Source organism: Helianthus annuus, chromosome 4 (assembly GCF_002127325.2).
Source record: "Helianthus annuus cultivar XRQ/B chromosome 4, HanXRQr2.0-SUNRISE, whole genome shotgun sequence".
Classification (NCBI taxonomy): Eukaryota; Viridiplantae; Streptophyta; class Magnoliopsida; order Asterales; family Asteraceae; genus Helianthus; species Helianthus annuus.
In genome coordinates this window covers 176,281,014-176,290,373 of record NC_035436.2, presented here as the reverse complement: position 1 = coordinate 176,290,373, position 9,360 = coordinate 176,281,014, and the positions used below count along the sequence as shown (strand labels likewise).

The window sequence follows — 9,360 nt, the reverse complement described above, 5'->3', positions numbered from 1 at the left end:
ATTTGGGCTTAATTATTCTAAAACTTTTAGGTCGTAAATGATTCGGGTTTAAGATTGGGATTTTAATAATATCAATTATCTTTTTTTTTTTGTCAGAGGTATCCTCGTATTTGTTTAGAGACATCCTTTGTATAAAACCGAAAAAATACACTATGAATACGAGGTTGAGCCGTAGCCCGTGCTACCCCTATTAATACCTTAGTTCCGTCCCTGGAACCAGACACGCTATTGGTCCACTGGTTGGACTAGTCAGACCTGTACGCATAGATTTAAGGACTGGCTGATGTCGTATTTTGCTTAAAACTTATTATAATACATGAACTATAAGACCGTGGGGTATGGTGGGGCTTGGGTTGGGCATTGGTTGACACGTGGAATTGGAGCTCCCCCACCGTCTGGTTACGTGTCCGCGGGGTATAGCGGGGCGTGGGTTGGGCTTGGGTTGGGTGCACCGGTGGCATAATATTAAAAAAAAATTACAAAAATTTATAAAAAAAACACACAACATTTATAAAAAAAAAACCTACAACTTCATTAAAATTTAAAATTACATAATCCTAAAAATTACATAATTTATAAAAATTACAAAATAAACCTAGAGCGTTAAATAAATTTCAAAAAGGTCGATCTTGTCGAACGCCTTTCGCTCCTTGCCTCGAAACTCTATGTTCGCCACCGCCACCCGGTCCTCGTGGCTCAACTCGCCGCTCGGAACCGCTTCGTAGTAAGCCTTGAAATGGTCGAGCTTGGGCCGTAGCTCACGCCATTTATGTTGGCACGCGTTGAGGTTGTGGCGGTCGTTACCGACGTTATGTCGGTAGGTCGCGAATGCTTCCACCCAATATTTTGTTTGGCCCGGTGGCTGTCCCTTCATAGCGTCGACGACGCTAGTGACGAGTGTCATTTCTTCTTCATGGGTCCAGGATGCCATAGCAGGGGGAACAGTGGGTTAGCCGGTGGGGTTGGGTTCATGGGATAGGGGGGACCAGTGGGTTAGCGGTTTTGAGAGACTGGGTAGCCGATGGGGTTGGGTTCGTGGGATGGGGGGAACCAGTGGGTCGGGGTTACAATATATAAGGGGTGGTTGGGTGACCGGGTGGCGGTTTGGTGTCCCCAAACCGTTTGAATTTTAAATTCAAATTTGAATCCGCTATGATGTGGCGGGTGAGCCAATGGGAGGCAGCCAGCTAGATTGGCCATACCGTCCCACGCCCGGCTTGAAAGCCAAGCCCCAACCCAAGCCCACCCGGGATGGTGACTTGGGCGTTTTCCCCCAACCCACGCCTCAACCCAAACCCTATACCCCATGGCCTAAACACTAGCATGGTTGTTTTCTTTGACAATATTTAACTGGTATTTATCAAAGAGCTTTTGGCATAGTGATATAAGCCGGTGTCAAAAAAAATGTCTCACAATCCAAGTGATGAGTGTTTTTTAGAATTAATGGGTATTGTTAAAAAGAAGATACGTGTTCATATTTGATTCTTGTTTCAATTCGGTTTGTTATTATATTTTGTGATTAAAAGAGACGGGGTAGCACAAAACTAAATAAAATGACTAAATATGTAAACGCTTAAAAGGTTAAAAGGTTCAATGGTTGGAAAAGCTGAGAAGATAAAGTAAAGCAACACGGGAACAGTAAATAAGTCACATCCCCAGACAGTCTCACCAACCACAGCCGTAAAAGCAATGGAGGTCGACAGAACACATGCTATTATCAAGGGGTCAAAAGGCTTCAACCCCCGAAAGGGTAAGCCCCTCGCTGCAAGCTAGGTCACTAGTCAAATGAATGCCTCTTTGGGAGATGTCTTCTCCTATATAATTGACACTTCATTCACTGAGTTGGGACATTCCGATCAGACTTGTTTCCTTAAACTCTGGTCCTTCACATTGTGTACTTGCTTCATGCAAGTTGCTCTCATTCACATCCAACTCACATTTATTCTCTTTGTTTCTTCATCCTTTTCTGAACACACTTCAGAATAGGATCTTCAAACAACAAAAACAAACTAGTGAACCTCCTTCCACGTCTTGCAAACGTGGGGGACCCCACGACCTGCGTTAGGCAAGGTTAAACCCTTTAACCCTTCTGCCTAACCATCCTTGCTACTACGTTTGGTCTATTATTTGTTGCTTCAACAAGTTGGCGCCCACCGTGGGGCTACACCGCTATTTCTCCTCAAAAAGACCTAGTAGTGTAGCTCTTCTCTCTTGAAATCGCCATGTCTGAAAGTGGATCCCCGGGTGAAGTGAATCAGGTACCAAACACTTCAACTCCGGGTAGCAGCCATGCTCATGTGGCTATTCCAACCTCTTTCTCAACTCCGGGGAGCACACCCGAGTTTCTTACCTTTAACACTCCAACTCCTTCTAGATCCGGAGTTCCTTCCCCTAATGTTGGCGTCACTGACACCCCAACACGTATTGAACTTACACCCCGAGGGAGTTGCCAACAATTTACTTGAGTTGAGGTATCTCCTCAACCAGTATGTGAACAAAGAGAAGGATAAGGGAATAAGGATTCGTCTAGACTATGATGAACCTGAGCCAACGCTGTCTCCCGGACTTCCCATTCCACCTTTTACAGCCAGGAATGAAGCCGGTCCCAGTAATCCATCAAACCCTGTTCCATATATGTCTACAATGGCAAACCCCACAACACGTCCCATTTTTTCATCTCAGCCGGTCATGAGTGGTGCCCCTCTGGGTCATGAGCTGACCCTAGATCAGCTCCTACAGTCTCCGGTAACAAGCTTTCCAGCTTCTACAACAACCTCATGGGAACAAGCCCTGTCCGTGCTTCCATTGACACGGAGTGCAGTTATGAGCACCCCTCTTGGAGCTAGCTACCCAGTTGCATCCGGAAGCCTCCAAGGCTTCAACCCTATGTCCCAAATGATGACCCAGATGATGGCCAGCTTCCCGTGGCAACACTTCATCAATCAAGTGCTAGCCACTCAGGGGAACAACAATGGTAATAATAATGTGGGTACAAGGGTCGAAGAAGACTTGGCCAAACCCTATAAGCCAAGTAACCTTTCATGCTTCTCACAGCAAATAGCCGATTATGATTTTCAAACAAAGATCAAGATGCCGTCCCACATCAGAACGTATGATGGGTCTGAGGACCCAGAGGACCATCTTCAAATCTTCACCGGTGCAGCAAGGATTGAGAAGTGGTCAAATGCTGAATGTTGTCTAATGTTCATGCAAACCCTTATCGGATCTGCCAGGATCTGTTTCAACGATTTACCTGCTCGAAGCATTCGAAGCTTCGATGACCTTAGCAAGGGTTTTCTGGCCAACTTCTCCCAGCAGAGACGATATGTCAAAGATGCGACAGTCATTTTTCAAATAAAACAACGTGACAATGAAAGTCTTCGCGAGTTTATTGAACGATACAAGAAGGAAGGTCTGACCTATGTAGGGGCAGATGAAAAAATGAGGGTGGCCAGTTTCATGAACGCTATCACCTCGAAATATCTCACAAGAGATTTCAACAAGTCCCTGCCCAAGACATTGGAAGAAGCTCTCGAAAGGGCAGAAGCCCATATTCGGGGAGAGGAGGCGGTTGACATTAAAGAACAAAGGAAAAGAGGGTCTAGCTGGCGAAGTAATAGCCCAGTCAGAAAAGAGGGAACTATAGCTCCTATGACAGACGACAGAAGGGTTCAGACCATCGAAGGTCTGAAGGCCGGAACCCTCCAACCAGGGAGAAAGGCATGAGCTTCACCCCCCTCACAAAGACTCCCCAATAAATCCTTGCAACAGAACAAGTCAAGCAGAACTTTAGGCCTCCTAGGCCTCTCCCCAAAAGCAGGAAAAATGAGAACTCTACACAGTTCTGTGAGTTTCATGAATAAAAGGGCCACCACACCAACGATTGCTTTCAGCTCAAGAAAAGAATCGAAGAGGCTGTTAAGTCCGGGGAACTCATTCATTTGGTAAAAGGGGTTCGGGACAAAATGGCTGAAGGAAAGGGAAAGGAAGTCAATATGGTGGATTCTGATGAAAAGGTTCCTCATAAAAGGCAGCGGTTGGAAGCTTGGGAGCTTCAATGTGTTTGCTTCCCCCCAACAGAAAAAGGCCCCCTTTCAAACCCTCTCGTTGTAGAAGCTACCATTGGAACATTGAAAACATATAGGGCATACATGGACACGGGGGCAGCCACTGAAATCATGTTCGAGAAATTCTTTAACCGTTTAAGTAATGAAGAGCGATCAAGGCTTCAACCCTCCGGAACCTCCATAAAAGGTATTGCTGATATCCCCCTCAAGCCTTTAGGGCAACTGACACTGAATGTTCGTTTCAGCGAAGGTCAGAAGGAACGAGTCCAGCCACTCACCTTTGTGGTTATCAACATACCTTCAAACTATGATGTGATCATAGGAAGACCGGGACAATGTGCCTTCTACATGGCCGTGTCCATTGGATATGGCACGGTAAAATTCCCAACTGAGAGGGGGATAGCAACCCTTCAACCCTCTCAAGAGGCATACATGGTTGAAGGCGAAAGTCCCAGAAGTGAAGAAGACAAGCAAAGGCTTATCATAAATCCTAAGTACCCTGAACAAAGAATAAGGGTCAATCCAAGCCTTTCACAGGAAACTCTCTCTTATCTGGAGAAATTGTTGACACATTACAGCGATGTCTTCGCTTGGTGTCCAGAAGACATGACAGGAATCCCCCGAGACATTGCTGAGCATGAGTTAAGAATACCACCCGATGTTAAACCTGTGGTCCAAAAGAAAAGAAGCCTAGCACCCGAAAGAAGCCTAGCTGCTTGTTAGGAGGTTGAGAAGCTCGTATCGGCTGACATTCTCCGAGAAGTCAAGTACCGATCATGGGTTGCAAACCCAGTTATGGTCAAGAAACCAGACAACTCTTGGAGAATGTGCATAGACTTCAAAGATCTCAACAAAGCTTGTCCTAAGGACTGCTATCCATTACCGGAAATCGACCTCAAGGTTGACTCGCTCACCGGTTACCCTTTCAAATGCTCTCTTGATGCTTACAAAGGATATCAACAAATACTCATGGAAGAGAAGACGGGGGTAGCCCAAAACTAAATAAAATGACTAAATATGTAAACCCCCAAAAGGTTAAAAGGTTCAATGGTTGGAAAAGCTGAGAAGATAAAGTAAAGCAATACGGGAACAGTAAATAAGTCACATCCCCAGACAGTCTCACCAACCACAACCGTAAAAGCAACGCAGATCCACAGAACACATGCTATTATCCAGGGGTCAAAAGGCTTCAACCCCCGAAAGGGTAAGCCCCTCGCTGCAAGCTAGGTCACTAGTCAAATGAATACCTCTTTGGGATATGTCTTCTCCTATATAATTGACACTTCATTCACTGAGTTAGGACATTCCGATCAGACTTGTTTCCTTAAACTCTGGTCCTTCACATTGTGTACTTGCTTCATGCAAGTTGCTCTCATTCACATCCAACTCACATTTATTCTCTTTGTTTCTTCATCCTTTTATGAACACGCTTCAGAATAGGATCTTCAAACAACAAAAACAAACTAGAAGAGGCGGAGGATAGTGGGTGCTCGGGGGTGCACCCGCCCACCCCAATATTTCGGTTAGAAGTGTACAAGTTGCGATTTTTCGCCCGAAAATTTTAAAATTATATAGGATCGCCCCCCAGATTATTTTTCCTAAATTGTATATTCTAAATATTTATAAACTTTGTATATAAATGATGGGTAGTTTGGTAAATATACACTTTGTTTTATTTGGAACTATTATTATTTGACCCTATTTGAATCGAATATCCAACCCGACCCAACCCGAACCGAAACATAACGATAGGAAAAAAGTTTTTTGGGTCCCATTACTTTACGCCCCCTCGAATCTTTTGGTCAAGCTCCGCCACTGCAAACTAGTGAACCTCCTTCCACGTCTTGCATACGTGAGGGGACCCCACGACCTGCGTTAGGCAAGGTTAAACCTTTTAACCCTTCTGCCTAACCATCCTTGCTACTACGTTTGATCTATTATTTGTTGCTTTAACAGTGATATAAGCCGGTGTCAAAAAAAATGTCTCACAATCCAAGTGATGAGTGTTTTTTAGAATTAATGGGTATTGTTAAAAAGAAGATACGTGTTTATATTTGATTCTTGTTTCAATTCGGTTTGTTATTTTTATATTTTGTGATTAAAAGAGAAATGGGCTAAGTGTAGCTGAGTTGATAATGGGCTAAAGTGATGCAGGGGGCTAAAGTGTAGATGTATTATGTATAGACGTGTTGCTGATTGGCTTCTCGGTTTTGTTGGGCTCTTCGCAACTGTTCAGTCTACATGGGCTTGTCGAAGGCCTGTCATCCATTCTTGGGCCATTTTCGAGGTACATCTGGGTGAAGGGATGAATCAGGGTTTTAAACTTGGGTTCGAACCTAACGACAGGTAAGGGTTTACGGATTCCATCTGGTTCTCGCGCATCAGGGGGCACGGTTTTATGGCGGTCGAGGAGTCAACCTTGAACATAACCTCGAGCAGGGTGGGTTTACACGTGAGATTTTTTGTCGTTAAAAAACATGGACCTATAAGCTTTGAATACATGCACCAATCAAAACTATTTACTACATATAACATAACGTAACGTACTATAATATAATATTATACTAGAGGGTAGGCCCGTGCGATGCACGGCATGACCAACAGTTAGTGTCTTTCATTTTGTGGTGCGTTCGGGAAAAATGTTTATGCATGGATAAAAGGTAATTAGCCAAAAGACAATGTAAGAGAAGCCATACAAAACGCCATAAGAGCTTGTACCATAAGCCGGCCACACAAAATTTAAGGCGTGCATAGCACAGGAAACTTTGTTTGTGGAATGTGTTTAAGAACAAACATGTATGCCAAGTCTAAAAACATACATTACAGAAAAAAAACTTAAAGGAGTTCATAAAGCTTCCGGTTTTATTCAATAATTCACGAAATCTTCTGCCGCTAATGCATGCCCATGTAGCCGCCCTTCCCCTTAGTAGTTTCTTGTCTACAACAGGTTTAAGCAAGTAAACATAAGCAACGGCTATGAGTTAGTCAAATCAAATATCTTAACATATGTGCACGCATGACTTTCCATACATGACTAACCCATAAAAATCATTGGTAGAAAACATGAAGTTGTAATCTATGATGCTTCCCTATATGAAGTTATTGAGAGAGATCCTTAGATACACACCTTACTAATTGTATCAAAACCATCATTTGCTTCAATAAAGTGGTCATTAAAATTTCCATCCAAAGCAATAGGTACACCAACAACGTAATAGTTAAAACAGCAATACCAACAATAACATATACAATAAATACAATGGTTTGAATAACAATGATTATATTGGATTCTAGGTACCAGTGTACTTTCAGTATTTAAACAAAGATTTTATAACGAATACCAAAAATACATTTTTAAGATGAACTATATACATGTTAACTATTGTTAAGACAACAATTTGTTTATGGTTTAGCTTTTCCAGAGCTTCATTACGACCACTAACAGTCCTGTAAAACAAAACTATATAAACTGCAAGTATGTATAATCATGCAAGTGAAGTGAAGAAAAATAATAAGTTTACCCCTCAAACCCCAATTTCCTCTTCTCTTGCATTTGAATGATATCCTTGTCAATCATGTCTTGCATTTTAAACTTTACAACCATGAACTATGCAATACAATCTTATGCGTTGGTTATGATATGAAGGATCAAACAATTTAAGACTCACATCAACCCGTTTATCTTAAAAGGGTTTGTTTTATCTTTATTTTTAGTGATAACATGTCAAACATGTAAACTTGGAAAAATAAAAACAAAGAGGGAAATGATGTAGGCATGTTGCATATCTGGCCATGGGACATTTTTTTAATAGAAAACCCATATAAAACATAGACTTATACCTTAGGCCCATTTAAAACCATCAATCTCAAAATTTATAACTTAATCCTATAAGGTATTAGCCCAATACGCATTTTAGTTTCAATAATAATAATAACAACAATGTTTACATTATCTATTTCGTTAAACGTCTTTTCCGGGCTCGAACAGGGCGCCTGAATTCTTAGGACCGGCCTTGACAGGTTGAAACTTTAATGTAGCCCATCCGCTTCGTAATAAGTTGTTTATAAAAGTTGGGCCGTTGTTGCAAATCTTTATAAGAATCAAAAAACATAACTTGAGTGGAAAAAAAAAACCATTTTGAACATTTACCTTTGTCATCTATACGAAAATAAAAGAAGTAAGCAATCAACCTGATAGGTTTGTATTGACCAATATGATAGACTCAATCTTGGGCTTGTTAGTCCACAGCCGAGTTCCTCCACAGATCCATCAACAATACCTTAGGGTTTAAAAACTTTGAGTCAAATGATTGATGGTTAAAAGAACATGGGAGATGATGAGTTTAAGTTCTTACATGTAGAAACCCAATACCTTGTGTCGCCTCCAAAACCGAACATTTAAGGACCCCAATCTGAACCCGAACCCCGGAGCCGTACGTCGCTGTCATCGGAGGTCCAAATGACCTCCAATATTGATGTCGTTGCTGATGTTGTTTCGTCGGAAAGACGGCACGCCGCCACGAAACCACTGCCGTCGCACACCATGCCCCGTCTTTCTCTTCTGCCGCTCGATCACAGTCCAAACAACGCCAACAACCGCCGCCACCGGAGCTCCACCGCCCATGGTGGCAGTCGGTCGTCCCCCTCTCTCACACTCTCCTGACTCTCTCTCTCTCTCTCTCTCTAGAAAGTTGCAATGGGTGTGTTTGTCGAGTAACAATCTGAAGTTTGTGTTTGTCTAGAAAGCTGTAATATTTGGGGCAAGTGTTTGGTGCAAATGAGGGGAGGAAAGAAAGATAAAAGGGATTATATAGTTAGGGTTTGGGTAGGTGGGTTGGGCTTACACTGCGTATACCAACCGAGTTTAATGAAAACTTTAAATACAATATAATGCACATCGTTTTATATTCACCTATTAAATGAAAAAATCAAGTCATTTACATTAAATACGTAAATTAGTTTAAACACACCATCTACACCGTTTCATATTACCTTTTAAATGCATAAAATTAAATCTATTTACATGCAGAAAGACAATTTTACCCCTTTTACTAAGCTAATTAAGTGTTGCACCATAAGCATTATAGTTTGTAATTACTTAACTTTTGCAGGAACCCTTGTGAAATGCTTTATAATATAGTATAGATTATAGATTATTTTAATCAATATTATTTTAAATACTGCATTTAAAACATCATAAATGTTGATTTTAAAACAGAACATGTAACTAAATTTTAGATTATATATAGATAATATCATATCATATTATATGATATGATATAATATAATATAA

General features: G+C 41.7%; 1 long non-coding RNA gene across 1 annotated transcript; it reads right to left on the bottom strand.

Annotated features, from left to right (window-relative positions):
- Window positions 1-6,782: 6,782 nt before the first annotated feature.
- Window positions 6,783-8,957, bottom strand: LOC110934926. The gene is made up of 3 exons (XR_002588731.2): window positions 8,423-8,957; window positions 8,259-8,347; window positions 6,783-7,005 (listed from the first exon to the last, which is right to left on the bottom strand). It is a non-coding gene; the product is annotated as an uncharacterized LOC110934926 (long non-coding RNA).
- Between the last annotated feature and the right edge of the window lie 403 nt (window positions 8,958-9,360).